This window comes from Rhineura floridana, chromosome 11 (genome assembly GCF_030035675.1).
Source record: "Rhineura floridana isolate rRhiFlo1 chromosome 11, rRhiFlo1.hap2, whole genome shotgun sequence".
In the NCBI taxonomy this organism is placed as follows: domain Eukaryota; kingdom Metazoa; phylum Chordata; class Lepidosauria; order Squamata; family Rhineuridae; genus Rhineura; species Rhineura floridana.
The window spans coordinates 55,873,013-55,895,951 of NC_084490.1; the positions used below are offsets into that span (position 1 = coordinate 55,873,013).

At 41.0% G+C, this 22,939-nt stretch overlaps 1 protein-coding gene and 1 long non-coding RNA gene across 2 annotated transcripts in view; both read right to left on the minus strand.

Annotated features, from left to right (window-relative positions):
- The window catches only part of GPATCH8 (G-patch domain containing 8), a 104,410-nt gene that overhangs the window by 80,469 nt on the left and 1,002 nt on the right, over nt 1–22,939 (minus strand). The gene's annotated exons all lie outside the window — the stretch shown is intronic.
- Nucleotides 9,606–12,529, minus strand: LOC133366565 (uncharacterized). The gene is made up of 3 exons (XR_009758448.1): nt 12,453–12,529; nt 10,989–11,065; nt 9,606–9,967 (listed from the first exon to the last, which is right to left on the minus strand). It is a non-coding gene; the product is annotated as an uncharacterized LOC133366565 (long non-coding RNA).

A 22,939-nucleotide genomic window follows, 5' to 3' on the forward strand; every position in this document is an offset into this window, starting at 1 on the left:
AATACTGCTGTAAAATCATATCTCTGTTCTTTTTTTCAAAATACACTGGGTCATCTCTTAAAAGTTTTTCCATTGTCACATGGCTGCAGTTAATTCCATAGATTTTCTCTATATTGGGCTCCATCACATCATTCCAGTCCAGAAGATTATCCATGCCATTGATAACTTTATCTCTAGAATCTTCATTCATTTCTTCAGAGATAACATTGAGTTCCAAACAATAGATTTTATTTCTAAAGTCCATAGACTCCAAATCTTGTTCCTGTTCCACGTTGGTTCCAATCTCCGGGATCTCCTCTCTCACAGGGACCCCTATTCCAGTCTCCAGGGTCTCCTCTCTCACAGGGACCCCTGTTCCAATCTCCGGGGTCTCCTCTCTCACAGGGACCCCTTCCAGGGTCACCTCTCTCACAGGGACCCTTATATCTTTAATCTCCTGCTTCATTTTACTCAATTCAATTTTCATTATCTCAATCTCATCCATTATTTTCTGAAACATAGTTATTTCCAGATTTTCAGCCACTTTCTTAATTGCCATTTTAAAAGAAAAATATAGGAAAACCACTTCTTATTTCAGCAACAATTGGGTTAATTCTCCAAACTTGGTGACATCACAGTATATACAGAGCAGACAGCCTTATCTCTCCAATAGTTAAGTAAACAAAATGCAGTTCCCAGGATCGAAACAATTAATGGCAATCGTCAAGAAACAGATTCGTCAAAATAAAATAGACCAAAAAGAGAGTAGTCTCAAAACAGTATAATATTTTTCAAAATAAAAATCTGGAATAGAAATCCCTCTTCTGTGAATATCTTTAGAATGCAAATCCAGGACAGCTTTTTGCAACAAAAACAGAGATAAGCTATTAATTAGTGCGTAGCAGAGAGAAGTTATGGCTCCCCAGTGAGATGTCAAAAACTGATCAATCTGGCAAATCTCTTTTAAACAGCAACAATTTAAGTCAAGTAAAAGAAAAATATAGAAAGAAGGGTGCTTGCCTGTTAGTGCGTTCTCTCTTAAAAGATAAGATGAACGTTCGCTTTAACAGATAGAGCTTGCTGTTAAAAATCCGTCCCACCTTCGTCGGCTGGACCTCGTCCCATAAATTAATGAGATCTGGTCGTCCCAACAAAAATAGGCTTTGAGGTTAATCTCTTCGTTTCTCCCTACCCGGGAGAAGTTTAATCAGTCAAAAAAAAAAGAAAAAACTGACTGATATATCTGAATAAGCTTCTTTTGAGGCAGGAGCCCGTCTCAAAAGCAGGCACAGGCTAAGTCACCCTTCCCGGAAGTCAAGAACCAGAAATTTTAGAATGTGAAGTGAAAGCTACTCCTAAGATACTTGGAAGAAACAAATCACCTGGAACAGATGGCATACCAATAGAGTTGCTACATGTTACTGAGACTGAATCTGTCCAAATTTTGACAAAAATATGGAAAAGAAAACAATGGCCCACAGACTGGATGTGTTCAATATATATCCCAATTCCAATGAAAGGGGATCCCAGGGAATGCAGTAATTATCGAACTATTGCCTTAATATCTCATGAAAGTAAAGTAATTCTCAAGATTCTGCAACAAAGGCTCTTACCATATATGGAAAGAGAAATGCCAGACGCCCAAGCTAGATTTAGAAAGGGAAGAGGTACCAGAGATCATATCACAAACATATGTTGGATAATGGAATGGACCAAGGAATTTCAGAAGGAAATCACCCTGTGTTTTATAGATTACAGCAAAACATTTGACTGTGTAGATCATGAAAAACTATGGAATGCTTTAAAAGAAATGGGGGTGCCACAGCATCTGATAGTCCTGATGCGCAACCTATATTCTGGACAAGAGGCTACTGTAAGGACAGAATATGGAGAAACTAACTGATTGGTTCCCAATCGGAAAGGGTGTGAGACAGGGGTGTATTTTATCACCCTATCTGTTTAATCTATATGCAGAAAATATCATACGGAAAGCGGGATTGGACCAAGATGAAGGAGGTGTGAAAATTGGAAGGAGAAATATCAATAATTTAAGATATGCAGATGATACCATACTGCTAGCAGAAACCAGTAACAGTTTGAAATGAATGCTGATGAAAGTTACAGAGGACAAAAGCAGGACTACAGCTGAACGTCAAGACAACAGAACGTAATGACAACAGAAAATTTATGTAACTTTAAAGTTGACAATGAAGACACTGAATGTGTCAAGGATTATCAATACCTTGGCACAATCATTAACCAAAATGGAGACAATAGTCATGAAATCAGAGAAGGCTAGGACTGGGGAGGGCAGCTATGAGAGAAGAGAAAAGGTCCTCAAATGCAAAGATGTAACACTGAACACTAAAGTCAGGATCATATGTATGGATGTGAAAGTTGGACAGGGCAAAAAGTGGATAAGAGAAAAATCAACTCATTTGAAATATGGTGTTGGAGGAGAGCTTTGCACATACCATGGACTACGAAAAAGACAAATAATTGGGTGTTAAACAAACTAAACCAGAACTATCACTAGAAGCTAAAATGACGAAACTGAGGTTATCATGCTTTGGACATATAATGAGAAGACATGATTCACTAGAAAAGACAATAATACTGGGGAAAACATTAGGGAGCAGAAAAAGAGGAAGACCAAACAAAAGATGGATTGACTCCATAAAGAAAGTCACAGGCCTGAATTTACAAGATCTGAACAGGGTGGTTTATAACAGATTCTATTGGAGGTCACTGATTCAAAGGATCGCCGTAAGTCATAATCGACTTGAAGGCACATAAGAACAAGCAACAAAGCCCATCTCATTTCACAATTGTCTTCTAAAGTTACTTCTTCATGGCACATGACTTAAGCATACCCATCTCTAATAAGGTCTCTTTAATAATGGAAGGAGGAAAAAGTGCAGAAGGGGTTTTGTTTCCTTGTCCTCCTGGTTCTTTAGCATTAAAGAATGCTGCTCATTTAAAACCAGCACAGCACTATGGAACAGGGTTAAAGCAGATTTTTTAAAATTTAAATCAGATTTTTAAATTTTAAATCAGATTTCAAAATTTTCTTACGATCAGTAAAAAAGAGCCTCAGTCAAAGATACCATATTGAATACTAATTACACAACTTCTCATGATATTCATGAATATGTTAACAGCAGTTTATGTAGATGGGAGATAACCTAATCAGTCCTATACTGCAGGTGGTATACATGAAATGCACACTCTCTTGCTCTCTCTCTCAAGGCCTTGCCTCTAAGTGCAAAGATAGAGAAGGTCAATGAATAGAGAGAATTTGGGAAGATGGAGTAGATCTGAACAAGGAGACAACCACTAAAGTAGTAATCCAGCTCTTAACAGCAGTAGCCTCTTCTGCAAGTGTGGAGAGAATTTTTTCTTCCTTTGGACTAATTCATTCTAAATTGAGAAATAAGTTAGGGATTGAAAAAGCAGGAAAGCTTGTATTTCTTTTCTAGACAATGAACAAGGAAGACAAAGGTGAAGAAGACTGAGTTAACTGTATCACCCAATATTTTAAGGTTCTCATGTTGACTTGGTTGAAATTGCCTAAATTTTATTTTTTAAAGAAGTTTACGTTTAACTAAAAACTGAAATAGTTAACAATTCAAAAGGCCACGTGCATGGTTTGTTAATGTTGTTCTTGCTGAAGAAGAAAACTAACCAGAAGAATAAACAATCTTATTAGGACAATTAAAAACCTGTTTGGTGGTGGTGTTTCTAGCACATGACAAAAATATGATTAATTACACAGCTGGAGCTGATTCATTTTCATCCCATTTTTTGATGAAAAATAATCTGAAAATAATTCAGAATAATTGCTTAGTGCGTACTTACCTTCTAATGAAACCTACATCTCCGAATATGTATTAAAGTTTATATTAAACAATAATGTACTTCTACTAAAAATGATTAAAGAGAATCTTCCACACTAATGATTTAAATTCTGATTTAAATCATTAAAATTGAGTCCTTCAGAGAAAACACTGCTATGGAAGGTACTGGACAGGATCCAAAGATCTATGAAACTTAATTCTGTAAGCCTAAAGAGGCTTTAGACTTGTTTTTCTTGAACAGCAGCTGCATGTCAATGTCTGGAACTGAGTGGAGTTTCAAAGGCGGTTTGTGATATGGTATGAGGGTCAACTATTCAAAGAAATTTAAGTTGAAAATTCCACCTTCCTAGAGCAAACACTTGCAAGGGCTTAAGCAGTTCTTTGGATCCTGACAACTGACAGAACATGACCAACCACACGGAAGAGAAAAGGTCTGTGAAAGGGATGTTAGCCGTTCTGAATGCCACTGCCAGCCTCCCTACTTTCAGGTAACTATGTACTGTAATTACATTTCTAGGATACTTCAACATTTGAAGATATTCATTTTGATTCAACTAAAACAACCCACAGAATCACTTGGGAGCCAAATGCAAACTTAAAAGCTCCCATTTTCATGTACATTTATTTAGAGGAACCTAATAATTTACCTTTTGAATACATTGACTGTTTAAATTAGAAAATGATCCAGAACCTTTTCAAAAGAAGAGATTCTCTAAAGGGCAGAATTTAACCTTATAATTAAACTGTTGAAACGGCTGTAAGACTTTCTTATGTTTGCTACACCAGAAAATATGTGCAGCTGTACCACACAGGTCACAATTTTGGGGGAAGTGGGGAAGCAGAAACAGAGTTGTCAGCTGCACAAAGGAACACCCCTCATTTGAAGAAAATGTTTCTTCTGTCATATTATAGTTCCACACACTTAACCAGCCTGGGGTCTCTGTATTACGCATACTTGCACTACATTTCTACAGTATCGACACCTGCATGGAAAAATTTCCAAGACAGAATCAAATGATTGCCATAGAACCATGAGAATCAAATAGTGAATTCTCTCAAAAGGTCCAACTCCACATGGAGAACCTCAAAGGGGTGAAGAAAAATGAAATCCTTGCATATTCATGAACTGTAGAGATACTTCTGATTCTATTCAGAGCACTTCATTGTTATTACATATATGATTCCTCATGTATGATACAGTAATTATGCATTACTGTTTTTGCATGAATATTAGACACTAGGGGCTCCACTCCCATTGCTCACCACCCCCTAGACCTTGCCAACCCCCTCATTAACTTATTAGATCATGAATGGGGAACCTTTTTGGCTTCCACAATGTTAAAATCCCAGCATCAGAGGTTGAATGGGGATTGGGGGAAGTTACCAAGCCTGCCCCATGCTGATCTTTTCAATTTTTTGCAATCCTCCCCGCTTTTTCTCCCCCACCCCCAATGACAGAGGTGCAAAAGAACACCAACCCCACCTACCCCTCCTTGCCAACCCCCACTGCCCTCAGGGCTTGCCAAACCGCTCCCTCTAAATCTCACCAAGCCTTCCACCCTCACTTCCCTTAGACCAGAAGTGAAGAACCTTTTTGGATCCACAGAGCAGCCTCATGGGCCAAGTTTGGCAGGTCTACAATGATGTCATGTGCAAGGTCCTTTGAAGTCTCAAAGTAAGAACTTCAAACAACCTTGCAAGGCACTGCTAAAGGGGAGCTTTCCCCCCATTATCTTAGCAGGGGAACCCATGCAGGCTTGCATGGAATTGCCTGCTAAAACTATGGGGGGAAAGCCCCTTAAGCAGGAGATTGCGATCCTCAGAATTCCCTGATGAAAGGGAGGGTTTTAGACATTCTCACATGAGCAGGAGGGAGACGGAGGAGAGTGGGATGCCCAGGCAAGCAGCAGAGGACACTTGGGAAAGGCTGGGGCATGTCCTCAGCAACCATCTCACTGCCCACCTCCTCCCTGACCACTGCCACTGGGGTTGGAATGACATCGCTGTTAAGGACAGTTGTTGAGGAGTTGTCCCAGCCTGTCACGACTGTTCCTCCACAGTTCACCCGGGCCGCTTGCCACCACCTCCCTTTTCTGCTGCCCTCCAATGCTGCTGCAGTGATTCAGCAGCATTCAGGCTGTAGTTCACAGCTGCTACTACAGCATGATGATATCCTCAGTAAAATATAGAATAGGAAGGAGATAATAGGAAGGACATATTATACTGCACAGGCAACTTGAGATATATATGGTAGGCATATATATATATATATATATATATATATGGACAACTACAGGCCAAACACTACTGTCTCTTTTTTGCGAAAGGTGATTGTCTGCAACTGGCATACCACCACACTCTTGTACCTGGATGACACAGATTATCTAGACCCTTTTCAACCTGACTTCAGACCCAGATACAGAATAGAAAGAGCCTGAGCCAACCTGAGTGATGTCCTTTCTTTGGAGAGAGATGGGGGAGTTCTACACTGTTGATTCTCCTGGACTTCTTGGCAGCACCTGATACCATTGACCAATGCACTGCTGTGGGTTGAGGCGCTGTTTTACAGTTGCTCCACTCCTAACCACAGAATCACTATTAGAAAATAACATTGGGGAATGTTTGCTCGGTCCCATGGCTTTGGGGTTTCACAAGTTTCAGTCTGTCTCCAATGCTGTTCAATATCTATATGAAGCAACTGGGGGGAGTTATTCAGGGATTGGGAGCACAATATCGCCATTATGCAGAAGATACACAGCTCTCTCTCTCCATTCCATCAGAATCAGGAGTCCATCATGATGGGGGCCAGAAACTTAAGCTAAATCTGTGGATCAGCATTTCCTGGATCCACAAATTAGAGAGACTGCCTGTTGTGGATGGGGTGGACTCCCTCTTGAGAGACAAGGTTCACATCTTGGGGTGTTCTTAACCTCAGCTGCCATATGCTACTAACCTTCAAAACAGATTACTGGAATGCACTCTATGTGGGACTGCACTTGAAGATGCCCTGGAAGTTGCAACTGTGCAGAATGCTGCTGCCTGACTGTTATCTGGGGCAGCAAGGGGGGGGGGAAATCACATTACCTCAAATCCATATACTTATTGCCTCTGAACTCTGGGGCCTGACTGAAGGTGCCGGTATCAGTATATAAAGCCCTAAAAAACTTGGGACCCAAGTACCTGAGAAAGTGCCTTGTCCAGTACTGCCCTGCCCATCTATTAAGATCTGCTGGGGATGCCCTGCTTGTTATTCCAACTTTAACTTCTGTTGGGCAAGTGACAATGCGAGACAGGGCATTCTCAGAGATGGCCCTCCAATTATGGAACCCCACCCAAATAACATTCAACTGTCCAGATTGGCCTCATGTTAAAATCTTTTTGTTTACCCAGGTCTTTGGAATGAAATCAGCCTTCTTCCTGACACTACTCCTTTATATGTTATGATGCTGCTAACAATATTTTTAAATGTTGTGGCATGTATATCACACTATATAGTTAGCCACTCAGGAGTTCCAAGTGGGAGAAAGGGCAGGATACAAGCACCAGGAAAAAACAAACAAATGATTTTAATGGAAAAGCTTCAAGTTCAATAATGACATCTTCAGGTAGTGCTGGAAAAGATTTCTGTCTTGATATCAGAAATCCGATTTTTCTGTCTGATATCAGACATGGTCCAAAGTTCTGACTCAGTATAAAACATGTAGGATGGGACTGCCCTTTCTAGTCACCTGACATCATCATGAAATCAAACTACATGGGCAAAGGATCAAGGATTTATTTACAGAAATGGACAATTAGCTGATAGGCTGAGCCTGCATGGTTTGACATCAAACCACATGGGCACAGGTGTTTGCAGGTGCTAAAAATCCCAGTTCCTTTGCCTGGGCAGTTTAAATTTGATTTAAAATGTTTATTTAAAGCAACATTTTTCTGATGTCTTGCATCACTGATTTTAAATCCATCCATCCTGTTATAGGTAAAAAAACCTGACCAAAATATTTCAAGCCTCAATTGTAAGAGAGATGTACACTAACACCACAAACCAAGTTAATAAACTGCTCTGAAATAAAATTTTTTTACACCTAACAGGATAATACAAACGTAATGGAAAGACTGAACAATCATTTTTTGGCTTTTATTGCAGAAGTCCAGGAATCAACAAACAATTACCAATATTGTTGAAGTAAACACCATATACATAGCAACCAATTAACCAGAGCTTAACCGTGGATTATCTAGACTACAACATCCTTCTTCCAGATTAAGGCATCCTATATGTAAGTACACCTGATGGATACCTGTGCAAAGTTCTTGAAGGATTCCACTGAAAAAGATTACACTGCTTTCTTAAGCAGTTTTTGAAACGACAGCAACATATTGTCACCATGTTCAGTTATCATCCACTGAAGCCCCAAACCAGTTCTTGGAAGAGCAGGCAAGCTATGGAGCCACATGGCTCAGAGCTTTTCAAGAAGGGACTGGAATAAGGTTTCCGAGGAACACCTTTAGGCACATCTCATTTTAATCACAGGACAGGGACCAGATTACATGATCCACTGGGTTTCACCAATGTATCCCTTGTCACTCTATACCAGCCTTTCCCAACCGGTGTGCCTCCAGATGTTGGACCACAACTCCCATCAGCCTCAGCCATTGGCAATGCTGGCTATGGCTGATGGGAGTTGTGGTCCAACATCATCTGGAGGCACACCGGTTGGGAAAGGCTGCTCTATACTTTTAAGGCCCAGTCTAGACAGTGGCCTGGTTTGCGCATAATGTTAAACCAGAGTTTATTAAATGTTGGTTGATTAAACCACGTCTTAGTGTTGTGCGAACCCAGCCCAGCAGTTTAACTATAGTTAAAATTAGCTTTTCAGCCAAGATTTTTAACTGGTTTATAAACCTTACTTAATGTTAACCACGGCTTAGCATTGTGACCTAATTCTTAACTATGGTTAAGGAGCCATCACTACACAAAAGCTACAGAGCCTTAAGTCAAGAGTGGCAAAATAGTCAAACCACTCTCAAGATTCAACTGTTCACACTGGTGCTTTTAACCATTCTGTGACATAATACATCAAGATTTAAGTGATCATCTGGCACATGCTTCAGCTTTAACTACATCTTATTAACTACAGTTAACTTTAACTATGGTTTCATGTTTTGTGTGAACCAGGCCAGTAAGTTCCTTACATGGTATAACTGTTCCTCAGCTATAACACTCCAGATGGGAGACTGCACATTGAGTACTTCTGACCCTTCACAATCACAGAACAGAATGCATGGGAGAAGGCTTGGTTAGAATCTCATAGACAACGTTCTCTCCCTCCTCCCCTCGTTTCATTGTTGGTTGCCTTCAGCTACTGCGAGACTCCCTGATCTGTTTTCACACTCCAAAGGCCCTGTACAGAGCCCAAGAACGAGTAAAAAAAAAATGACCAAAAAATTTACACACTGCACTCTAAACCTGGTCTCGGCTACACACAGCAGCATAGCTAGGTTTGGCAGAAAAAATGCATTTGGATCATTATTCATGGGTGCCCCATATCAATCTAGTAATAAGTAAAATAAAATTTGTTTAGCCCTTGACAAATGATACTCTCATGTGCTTTTCCCCGTATTGGAGCCTGGTGCAGCACTCCTTACATATACACTTATCCAGGGTTAATAAAAATTAATGATATGTTTTTAAAAAATAAAAAATGGATTTTTAAAATTTAAATCAGACTTCAAAATTTTCTTTAAAAAGTTAGTAAAAAAGAGCCTAAGTCAATGATGTAATCATGAATACCAGTTATACTTCTAATTATATTCTATGAATATGTTAACAGCAGTTTATGGAGATGGGAGATAACATGATCAGTCCAATTCTGCAGGTGGTAAACATGAAGTGCGCACACACACACACTCTCTCTCTTGCGTGCGCGCTTTCTCTCGCGCTCTCTCCCCTCCCCCCCCACGGCCTTGCCTTTCCCTAAGTGCAAAGATAGAGAAAGTCAATGAATAGAGACACTGGGGAGATGGAGCAGATCTGTACAAGGAGAACACTGAAGTAGAAACCCAGGTCTTAGCAGCAGTAGCCTCTTCTGCAGGTGTATAGAGAATGTTTTCTTCCTTTGAAGTAATTCATTCTAAATTGAGAAATAAGTTGGGAAATGCAAAACTTGTATTTCTTTTCCAGACAATGAACAAGGAAGACAAAGGTGAAGAAGACTGAGTTAATTGTACTACCCAATATTGGAGGGTTGACTTGGCTGAAATTGCCTAAATTTTATTTTTTAAAGAATGTTACCTTTACCTAAAAACTGAAATACTTCACCAATCAAAAATTATGTACGTGTCTTATTAATGTTGTTTGCTGAAGAAAACTAACCAGAAGAATAAACAATTTTACAGTATTAGTTGTTTGGTGGTGGCGATTCTGGCATATCATGACAAAAATATCATGATTAGAATAATAGAGTTGGCAGAGGGCTATAAGGCCATCAAGTCCAGCCCTGCTCAATGCAGAAATCCAATTCAAAGCATACCTAGCAGGTGGCAGTTCAGCTGCCTCTTGAATGGCTCCAGTGTTGGACAGCCCACCACCTCCCTAGGTCATTGGTTCCACTGTCATACTGCTCTAACAGTTAGGAAGTTTTTCCTGATGTTCACCCAAAATCTGGCTTCCTGAAAGCTGAACCCATTATTCTATGCCCTGCACTCTAGGGTGATCGAGAAAAGATCCTGGCTCTCCTTTGTATGACAGCCTTTCAAGTACTTGAAGAGTGCTATCATGTCTCCCTCAGTCTTCTTTTCTCAAGGCTAAACATGCCCAGTTCTTTCAGTCTCTCTTCATAGGGCTTTGTTTCCAGTCCCCTAATCATCCTTGTTGCCCTTCTCTGAAAGCATTACATAACATCTTCTGCCACATCAACCTGCCTGTACAGCAGGATCTCCCTCAGAGACTCTCCCCTGTGTACACCTGCAATCCAAAAGAAGGCAGGTGGCAATACAGAGATGTGGTCCCCCCCCCCGGGTGAAACTCTCATTCAAGGAAAGCTTGAATTGTTATGTTCATATCCCATCTTTCCCCCAAGGAGTTCAAGACAGTACACTGTTCTCCCTCCCATTTAATCCTCAGAACAAGCCTATAACATAGGTTATGCTTACAGACAGTGACTGGTCCAAGATCACTCAGCAGGTTTTTCGGCTGAGAGGATTAGCACCCAGGTCCCCTGAGGTTTAGTCTGAAATTCAAACCACCACACCATATTAGCTTTTAGAAAAACATTTTAACAGTGTCTTTCAGGTACCAAGCAAAGGACTTTCTATTTCCCTAGGCTTTAAACCTCCAAAGTATTTTTTATTTCTCCTGTAATTGTTTTAGTGCTGCCTTTTTACTGTTGTAAACTTTTTTTGTTGATAACTGCTATTTTATTGTGTTTTATGAATTGCTGTAAGCCACCCTATAATATTTTGAAGGTTGTTGAAAATGTATTACACAATAAAAATATTCTTCCATCCTCTTCTGTCAATACGTTTTCTAGGAATATACAGTACTCCTTTATTTTTCTATTCCTTAAATTCAAATACACAGCTGGTATAGCACAATGGGGAGGAGAGCCGGGTTGAGAGTCCAGAGTCTGCGAGGTCAAATGTCCGTTCTTGTCTCCTGGGTGTCAAGGGCCAGCTAAGGGCCACAGGGAGTGGCTCAGGGGTTACGTGCCCTGCCACCTGTACAGCCATGGGCAAGCTGCATAGTCCCAAGGAGCCCAGTTGCCCTCCAGCTGGCAGTTGCGGACAAGGAAGGGGCTGGCTTGTGCAGCTGTGGCAAGCTGAGCAGGCCCTAGCCAGCTGGGGAGGACTAGCCTCAGAGGGAGGCAATGGTAAAGCCCCTCTGAATACCACTTACCATGAAATCCCTACTCATAGGGTCTCTATAAGTCAGGATCGACTTGAAGGCAGTCCATTTCATTTTTTTAAGTTCAAATAATTATTGGGAAATGCATCTAAAAATCTCTTCAGAAACAGTGATGGCCAAGCTCAGATTTTTATCTGAACTTCCTCCGCCCTCTCCTGCCACTGTTAGGAGCCCTCCCTCCATTCTCAACCTTAATATAACCTGACTCCTTCCAACAAAATGTCCCTCTTTTCAGACTCTGCAAGGCCTGCCTTTCCTTTTCTGAATCCACTGCTGAACTCCTAGTACACAGCCCATCACCTCTCATCTAGTCCCTAGTAATCTTTTCCTTGAGCACGTCCCCCTCTTGCTGTACCTTCCTGTTCCACTCTATGTCCTTTTGAGGATCATTTCTCCCTCTCTGCTCCTCACTTGGGATTTCTGCTTTTGTCTAAATCAGCTTCAATTCTTTATGAAGCTTTCCTGACATTATCTACTCCCTGTGCAGATAATCTGTGCAAATTCATCTTGCATTGCCTCCCTTAGTTTCCTTCTCCCACGCTTAACGCTATGTCTTTCTATTATCCCGTGTTTCACACAATGGTGGCATGGTCTCTCCAAGTCCCTCTTCCCCGCCAAAGCTTTTCTTCAGTCACCCTCACCTCTTTACTCTCCTCCTGCCTAGCCAGCCGCACTGCTTAATTATCAGCACCTGACTTCACTCCCCCCCTCACCTTGCAAACATTATTGCCTTGCCCATCTAACAGAAGTTGCAAGCCCTTCAGTGGAGCCTGGTTACTTCCAAGTTCCATGCAGTTCCTAAAACATGGTTCCACAAATGCAGGCAGCAAGGCATGGAAGAGGGGATGGATGGGAAGAAACAAACAAAACAGTCATAAGACAAGCAGAAGAAACATGGCAGGTACAGCAGGAGTGATCACTGATGGGGAGGCAATATGCTTCCTCCCCCACCTTGAGTCAGTTTCTCTACGGCATACAAATAAAATAAAGTTGAGGCAGGAAATGAAGGCCTTATAGGCCCCTTCCAACTCTACTATTCTTTGATTGCCCTACATTTTAGACTTACACTAGTGCAGCAGTCTCTAAAATCCTTCCACAAATATCTACAAATAAGAGATTACGTCACTTCCACTGTCTAACACCACTGCATCAAGAAACACGACAGTAGCCTTGATCCTGGTAGAACTGTTATCTTCATTCATGTATTTCTGAGGGGGAAAAGTATGAGCACATTTAGTTTTAAGGTTGCAGCAAGAGACACATTCCTTTCTGCCATTACGATACATTCTATCCATACAACTTGATCAAAAGGAATAAGGAAAAATGAAGCCTGCCACTGCAGCACTCTAAATAAAGAGGCATCCCTTGCAAGCCATTTGTGCATGAAATCGATAAACACAGAGAAAACCGTGCAGCCCAAGAGCTCCTTTTTGGGATGCAGCCCACAATGCATAGTCTGAATAGAAACTGCAAACTGTTTTGATATTTATAGCCACCCCTCCCCACAGCAGGGGGTCCTGGAAATCAGCAGAAGACATAAAAGGCTGAGCAGGAGGCATCACAATCTAGGCAGAAAAGCTAAGTAAGTGCCACTGAGCCACGTACAGACAGAATTTGGATGGAGGGGTATCACAGCCTGTTTCTGAAGGATTAATCCAGTTACTAGCAGTTCTAGAATCTAAGCTTAGTGCTCCCTCAGCAGAAAAGGAGACAGGAGTTGAGATGCTAAAGGTCTCTCCACATGAGTGCTTATCTTGAGATAACAACCTCATATTCGTATTTCTTTGGACCAGTGGTTCCAAAAGATTTTCCCCTATGGATCACTTGAAAATTGCTGATGGTCTCGGCAGACCACTTCATTATTTTTCTGCCTATCGCAGCAATTGTAGTGCACTGTGCTAGATGCAGTATGATTTTTCATTTTTTTTCTTTTTATTTCTTTTACTGTTTTTATTGTATTACAATATGCATTCCATAGAATTCAATAAAATACAATACAAGAATCAATTAAAATCAATATGAATATTTAATGTAGACATGCCACGGACCACCTGAATGAAGCTCACAGACCACTGGTGGTCCATGAACCACAGTTTGGGAAACTCTGCTTTAGACAATCCAGAGATCATCCCAAGGCTTCAGCAGATGCAAAGCAAGGAGATTAACTCTAAAAGAATTCAGCTCCACTTGCTAACGTGAACAGTTGTGGACTGTTACCACTTGCAGATGGAGTTCAGTGCTTTTCAAGTTATGGATTTTGAAAGAAAGCCAGCAAGGGTGTGTGTCTGAAACATCCTGGAATGTGTTGTTTGTTTAGGCAAGAATTGTTGTCAAGATAGCAATCCCTAAGTCAGCAAACAGGCCGTCATACAGAAATGAGGGTTAGGGTTACATAAGTGTGTATGTACGAACAGAGTTGAAAAATGGTCCTAATTGAAGGCAGAAAAAAAAGGTTTGTGTGGAGACTTGGCAAAGCATGCTTAAGAATCCTTGAACAAGGTCAGATGGGTACAGCCTTTTGAGACAGTGATGCATTTAATTCCTCCCATAGTCTGGTGCTGACCAGAACCATTACTAAGTGTTCACTCATGGGTATCAAAGCACCTGGTTTTTAACAGGAAGCCAATGGGCCACATTCCATGCTATTCAACATCTATGTAAAGCCGCTGGGGGCCATCATCAGGATGAAAACGGTCCAGAAATTACAGCTGATACAGAATGCAGCGGCACGTTTGATTAAGAACAGCCGTTGCCGTGATCATATCACTCCGGTGCTTGTAGATCTACACTGGCTACCAGTTGTTTACCGGGCCCAATTCAAGGTGCTGGTGTTGACCTTTAAAGCCCTATACGATTTCGGCCCAGTTTATCTGAAGGAACGCCTCCAGCATCACCAATTATGCTGCCTGACAAGATCAGCCACACAAGACCTTCTCTCGGTCCCACCAGTTAAAACAGCTAGGCTGGTGCAGACCAGAGAGAGGGCATTTTCGATTGTGGCCCCCATCCTCTGGAATTCCCTTCCTTTCGACCTTCGCCATGCCCCCTCCTTGATGGGTTTCCGCTGAGCCTTGAAGACCTGGCTATTCAGGCAGGCCTACGGGATCTCTGGGGTGGGTTAGTTTTTAATGTCGTTGATTAAATGTAAGAGGGGTGATTAGTTTAATTACTGAGTATGGTTGTCTTGGTTTTATATTGTATTTTATTTTTTGTGTCAATGTACGTCGCCTAGAGTGGCTGTTAATTCGGCCAGATAGGCGACTCAAAAATAAAATTTTATTATTATTTATTATTATTATATTCCATTCCTCCAAACTTTGGGACTTTGGAATGGTGGAGTGGGGTATTTAGTTTACATCATGTACAAATAGCAGGTGAAAAATCCCTCTGGGGCAGCAAGTTCGGAAATATATTGGTCCAACCCACAGGTCGAGTAACCCTGATTTCAGGAACAATATAGCCACAAAATAAACTAGATCAATGAGTAAACATTCTGCAGGTAAGCAGGTAAATGGGAGTCACCTCCAGGGGATCCATCAGGGAAGTTTTACCCACAGAGGAAATTGACCTCTTTCTTTTTAGGGAACTAAATCACCAACTTTGGTACACAAGGGCAGACGGGCTAGGAAGTTTTGTTGTCTTATTTTGTAAAGGTCACAGAGAAGCATGTTTTTAAAAAGAGAAAGACTAGTCTAGTTTTTAGGAGGTAACCATTTTCAGACTAGGCAACAGACTTTACAAGAGATCAGAACACTGTAACCCAGTAAACTGTTCAGAATTGATGGTAATGTCTGAAAAACTTTGCATAAACAGCTGGCATGCATGGCAAAGACAGACAAACGAACACATTATTTCCACCCTATCTATGTGACCACAGACTGAATTTAAGGCACTACTTCCTACTTGCAAGATCCTAACACAAGCTCTCATAATATTCTACATTAATTCTTGGAACCTCACTATTATTATTTATATATATGGTGCCAGCAGTATACAATTGGCTGGGAGGCCAGAGGTTCCATACCCTGCCTTATATTGTGCTCCTTAGAATTGAAACTAAGATGGTATACTCCCACCTGCAAGTCACGTGACATCATAATAATGGCATGCGATTGATAACTGGGCAGCCTGTCAAATTTGGCTCACAAGGCAGATCCTAATAAGGACCTGGCCCATGGAGCCAAATAGGTTCCCCACCCTGTTATAAGGAAAAGCAAATTTTATTTATTTATTTATTTATTTATTTGATTTATATTGTGCCCTTCTTCCCAGTAGGAGCCCAGGGCAGTAAACAAAAACACTAAAAACACTTTAAATCATAAAAACAGACATCAAAATACATTAAAACAAAACAACTGTAAAAACATTTTTTAAAAAGCTTTGAAGACTTTTTTTAAAAAAAAGGTTAAAAAACATTGTGTTTAAAAAAAAAAAAAGGTTTAAAAATGTATTAAAAAGCAATTCCAACACAAAAGCAGACTGGGATGAGGTCTCAACTTGAAAAGCTTGTTGTTGAAAGAGGAAGGTCTTCAACAGGCGCCGAAAAGATAACAGAGATGGCGCCTGTCTAATATTTGGTAGGGAGTTCCACAGGGTAGGTGCCGCCACACTAAAGGTCCGTTTCCTATGTTGTGCAGAACGGACCTCCTGATAAGATAGTATCTGCAAGAGCCCCTCGCCTGTAGAGAGCAGTGATTGACTGGGTATACAGGGGTAAGACGGTCTTCCAGGTATCCTGGTCCTAAGCTGTATAAGGGCTTTGTACACCAAAACTAGAACCTTGAACTTGGCCTGGTAGCAAATGGACAGCCAGTGCAATTCTTTCAGCTGTGGGGTGACATGTTGGCGATACCCTGCCCCAGTGAGCAGTCTCACCGCCACATTTTGCACCAGCTGTGGCTTCCGGACCAACCTCAAGGGCAGTCACACATAGAGTGCATTAGAGTAATCCAGCCTGGAGGTTACCAGTGGACAACAGTGATCAGGCTATCCCGGTCCAGAAACGGCCGCAGCTGTCTTACCAGCCAAAGCTGGTAAAAGGCACTCCTAGCCACTGAGATCACCTGGGGCTCTAGCAACAAAGATGGATCTAGGAGCACCCCCAGACTACAAACCTACTCTTTCAGAGGGAGCACGACCCCATCCAAAGCAGGCAAATGACCAATTATCTGAACTCGGAAACCACCAACCCACAGCACCTCCGTCTTGCTAGGATTCAGACTCAGTTTATTGGTCCTCATCCAGCCCACCACCGAGTCCAGGCAGCGGTCCAGGGCTTGCATGGCCTCTCCCAATTCAGACATTACAGAAAAACTGAGCTGGGTATCATCAGCATACTGCTGACACCTCACCCCAAATCTCTTGATGACCTCTCCCAAGGGCTTCATATAGATGTTAAACAGCATGGGGGACAAGATGGTACCCTGCAGCACGCAACAGCACAACTGCCAGGGGGCCGAAAGACAATCACCCAATGCTATTCTCTGAAAACGACCCTGGAGATAGGATCAAAACCACTGTAAAACGGTGCCACCGATACCCATCTCACCAAGTTGGTGCAGAAGGATACCATGGTCAATGGTATCAAAAGCCACTGAGCGATCAAGTAAAAGTAACAGGGCCACATTCCCCCTGTCCTTCTCCCTATAAAGGTCATCCATCAGGGCGACCAAGGCCAATTCAGTCCCATAACCAGGCCTGAACCCAGACTGGAATGGGTCAAGATAATCTGTTTCATCCAAGAGTACTTGCAATTGCTGTGTCACAACCCTCTCAATCACCTTCCCTAAATAGGGGGTATTTGTGACCAGTCGGTAATTGTCTCAGACCACAGGATGGGCTTTTTCAGGAAAGAAAAGAAAAAATGGGAAAGTAAAGGTAAGAAGGCGGGAATATGAAGAAATACTGTTACATATGCATAGCCTTCAAGGAAATGTGTCATTTTAAAGAAAAATATGAAGGCAGAAACACAGAATCTCATAAGCATTCTGGAGAATGTTCCAGGCACAGGAAGAAGTGAAGCAGAAAGCAGGAGACATTCCACAAGGGTGGAAAAGTGAAAGTCATTGGCAGAACTTTTAAGAATTAAGAGCAAGGCTAGAGAGCTTTAAGCTTTATTTGTATTAACAAAACATATCAATATCTTTAAATAAATCCAAATAAATCCCCTCTTCGTGGGGGGTTCAACCTGTTCTGGATGGAGCTGCATTCCCCTAAAGGAGCAGGTACACAGTTTGAGGATACTTCTGGGTTCACTACTGTCACTGGAGGCGTAAGTGGCCTTAGTGACGCAGAGTGCCTTCTATTAGCTTCAGCTGCAACCCTATCTGGACAGAAATAGCCTAGCTTCTGTTGTCTGTGGCCTGGTAACCTCTAGATTAGATTACTGCAATGCATTATATATGGGGCTGCCTGTGAAGACAGTTTGGAAATTACAGTTAGTGCAGAACTCAGTGGCCAGATTATTGACTGGAGGCAGGAGGTCTGATCATATTACACTGATTCTGGCCTGACTGCATTGGCTACCAGTGAGTTTCCAGGCTAAATTCAAAGTGCTGGCTTATAAAGTCTTATGCAGCTCAAGACCCCAATATCCTAGAGACCCCATATGAATCTACCCAGACCCTGCATTCATCATTGGAGGCCTTTCTTCGTGTGCCCTGTCTGAGGGAGGTATGAAGGGTGGCAACACAGTATCAAGCCTTTTCAGTAGTGGCTCCCCAACTATGGAATGCTCTCCCCAGAGAGGTCTGCCTGGCGCCATCGCTATCAATCTTTAGGTGACAGATGAAGACGTTTTTATTCTCCCAGGCATTTTGCTCTTAACTGGTGTTCATCTTTTAGTTGAAAGGGGTAGGATGTGTCCTTTTTATGTTATTGTTGGATGAGCACTTTAAGTTAATTGATTTAATCTGATGTATTTTAAATATTATATTAGATGCTTTTAAAAACAGTAAATTATGTTGAGACAAAAAATTGTAGTGACAAATAAACAAATAAGAGTAATAATTTAAATCATTAAATATATTCCCTGTGCAATAACATCTCTTACAAACATATCTTACAAAATGCGGCGGCCAGACTGCTAAAAAGAACAAAGCGATCGGACCATATAACACCTGTTCTGGCCCGCTTGCACTGGCTTCCAATACGCTTTCGGGCCAGATTCAAAGTGTTGGTATTAACCTACAAAGCCTTATACGGCACGGGACCACGGTATCTGTCGGAACGCCTCTCCCGTTATGAACCGGCTCGTACACTACGGTCTGCTACGAAGGCCCTCCTCCGGGTCCCGACCCATAGGGAGGCCCGGAGGGTGGTGACAAGATCAAGGGCCTTTTCAGTGGTGGCCCCCGAACTATGGAATAGTCTCCCCGAGGAGATGCGCTTGGCGCCGACCCTATCATCCTTTTGGCGCCAAGTTAAAACCTTTCCCTTCTCCGAGGCATTTTAATTTTTTCTTTAATGATGGTAATGTTTGTAATTTGATCTTAGTTATGCAGTTTTAGATTGTGAAATTTGATTTTAGATTGTGATGCTTTTGTATTTTCCTGTATTTTATTGTATTTATGTTCACCGCCCAGAGAGCTATTGCTAGTCAGGCGGTATATAAGTTTTAAAAATAGATAAAAATAAATAAATAAATGTCCTAAACATAATCCACCATAATAAATGCATTTGAACACCCAATACCACATATGGCTGAACAAGCTCCTTAATCTTTAGCTAGAAATATAATCAGTTTTTCAATAAATCTGTTGTCCCACTGCCTCTCTTCTCTTATCCTGACATTATTTAGTTCCTTTGATCATATACATCATATCCCAAATTCTCAACAATCAATCTGCCTATGATTGTAAATTCTCTCTCCCCACTTCACCTGCCCTAATTATAGCAAACAATCATCCTAGCAACCATGAGAAAATAAAGGTTGCAGAGAGTTTTTTAAAGTAAAGACAATGAAGTTGTACTGAATGGAGGAGTGGACAGGATGGTAAAGAGAGCTCAAACTGCTTGGAGATCCAAACCAAGGTTTGCTTAGAATTTGGTGAATACTATAGGCATGCTATCCTATGTCCCCACTCCTTCAACCCCTTATCGGTATGCTCTTCCTCCTAAAATAAAAAACCCTCAAGATATTATCTTTTCCTGCTGCTTTCAGAGGACCTATTGTAATTTTCCTTAGTTTATTTTGTCAGTTTCCTTCCATTTCTCCTTTTTTTAAAAACAAGCTTTAAAGCACAATTTTATTGCATTTTACCCTCTACTTTGAAAAATACGTGGAGCAGCAATTGACAGGAAACAGGATGGGAAAGGAGAAAGCAGTATTATTATTTAAAAAATGCTTAATTGATAAAATCAGATTATAGTAAGTCACAGGCAATTCTTACAAAATGATGACCTGTGTATCTGGGACTGTGCAGTATGCGCATATCATAAGAGTGATTTGCTATCATCACTTGCTCCCACTCAATTTCTGGTCCCAATTCACTTGCTCCAACTCAATTTTCTGGTCCCTTTAAAGCCCTTCCCAACATGAACCCAGGGTACATGAACGATTGCCTGCCTCCATGTATACCAACCTGGACCACAAGCTCACCTTCTGAAGTCCTTCTTTGGGTGTCCTGCACCAAGTGACAAAAATGACATTCTCAGTGATGGCACCTCAGCTATAGAATGCCCTCCCCAGAAAGGCTCGTTGGGCACCTACCTTTATGTCATTTTAGCACTAAGAGAACACCATTTTATTTTTACAGGCCTTTTTAATCTCCTCCAGGTCTATCCAGTTTTATCTTTGCTACGTTTTGTTGCTGCTTTTATCTGTTATTGGCTTGTCTTACAGTATATTTTAATTTGTTTTTATTCTTGCTGTAAACCACCCTGGAAATTTCATTATAAGGCAGCATATAAATGCCTTAATAAAAAAAATAATCCTTATTTTAATGGTTCCATATGGTCATGAATTTGAAAATTTGTAAAGAGGCTTGGCTTTGTTATCCTCTGGTGCCTCCATTATTACCGCTAGAACTTGTGTCCCTGTACCACCTCCCTCTTAAGCATGCAAGTTTTGCACACAAGGGGCTTCTGCTTAAAGATTCCACAAGAAGTGGTAAAGGGTATGCCATTAAATATTTTAACACATCCACACACACACAAATCCTTGCCACAATAAGTACAATGAGATCTTCTATTAGAGGAAGCTACACATTTTGTTATATACTAAGGCTGGATAAATCTAAATAGTTTGTCTTTGCTCCCTCAAAAGAAAATCACAGCATTCTAAGGCTTAAAATGCTGTGGGTTTGTCTTTGTTTTCTCAAAAGAGAACATCTAAGAGAACCAGTTAAAAGGCAGGTATGGCTGGAAGTAACCCGAGGTGAATAAGAGCCAACTAGAGTTACTGAGACATTGCAGTCTCATCATCAAGGAAAGTAATTCATGACAAAATAGGGTTTTTTTATTTGGAGACTTCAAGACAATGAGGCCATTACACCATCATATCACAGAAGTGGCAAAATAGCTACCTTAAAGGCTGACATGGGAACACATTATACTCCATTTACTTATATAGTACTCATCTCTTAAGTGTATTACTTCCATTACTATACTACATATCAGGGAGAGCAAGCACCGAGACTATTGGATCTAGGAGATCCAGAGTCAAATTTCTAATCAGCAGTTAATTATGTGGCCCTTATTAAGTGACTATTCTTCTGTGTCAAATCTCTCATAGTTACTTTCTACATTAAGCATTTTACAAGGTCCTCTTTAAACCTGAATAATTTGATTGCATCTAGCAAGGACCAGCCCTATAGCTCGAGTTAACTGTTTTATTAAAAGTACATTTTAAAAAGCTCACCATCAGCCTACAACCCTATATTGGATCTCCCCTTCAGAAGACAGATATGAGGGGAGGAAGTTTTTAAAAAATACCAATCCAAGAAGCACAGACATCTTAAAAAAAAAAATCAAGAAGCCCTATTACTGCAGAAAGTATAGTACTTAAAAATTATTTCTTCTGCATAGCAGACCTCACATCCCAATCCCTGTCAGACATCTCATTTTACAATTATCTATGCTAAACTGCATTTTCCATGCACTGTCCCAGTTACCTAGATGATCCCTAAATCCCTCTTAATCAGATTGCTGGAATGACTACTATTTTCATATCATATTAAAAAAAGCAGCTGTATGTAACAACCCCTCACCACCCCAAACCCACAATCTTATTCATCAGTCCATTCATCCCCAATGCAAATTTTCTGCAACTGTAATGCAGTACTTTATTTTGAAAGTCCAAAAAGGGTTTGTTTTTATCCTGGGAACAGAAAAATACCAACCTAATATTTATTCGATGTTTTTGCACAGTGCGAGCAAGCTATAGTAAAGATGCTCAAATCCAGCAAATGCTGACTAGTGTTAAGAGGCAGAAGTCAGAACAGTACAAATGGCCAATGTAAATTTGCATGCGTTTCTAAACTATTATGTTTACTCTGAAATTTTGTAACCTATTAAGAGTTAATTTTCAAGATCCTCTGCCAAGACCCTTGACGCCTGTCCTGTATTATGCAACACATAATTATGATTTTTCTGTCCAATCAGGCCATCAAAATAAGATTCAATGGCTATAACCATCTGAAACACCCAGCTGAAGATCAGCCACTACTATGAATGCATGCTACATGCAGTATTCTCTGTAAGCCCAATAACTGACAAACTCAAGCTACCTCTCTTTCCTCACATTTTCCCCTCTTGGGCTGGCAGTGAAAGCATCAAAAGCCACAAAGAGACTTCTCAAGTTCCTGCAAAGGTGGCTTCCCTAATTTCAGCAGATAAAGTTGGAAATTATACTTTAAAACTGCCTGTTCAATTATTCTGACTCACCAGAAAAAAACTGAGGACTGACAAAAGAAGAGGCAGACACAATCCTTCATCCAGATAACCTGCCAGGCAAGGGGGTATTCACAACCTACCCAGGACGGAACAGAGTTCCACAGCTGGGGCTTTCTTCCCCATGGTCATTGTTCATTCTGTGTCAAGATAGCAAGAGTAAGAAAAAACGGGAGCTGTGTTCTGTGAAATGCAAGATCACCTAAGCTTTAAAGGAATGAGATATGACCTCCCTCATTAGCCCGTCAACATGACCATAGCCTTACTTTTTTCTTATTTGTCTATGCACGTCATCATTTCATTTTCTTTG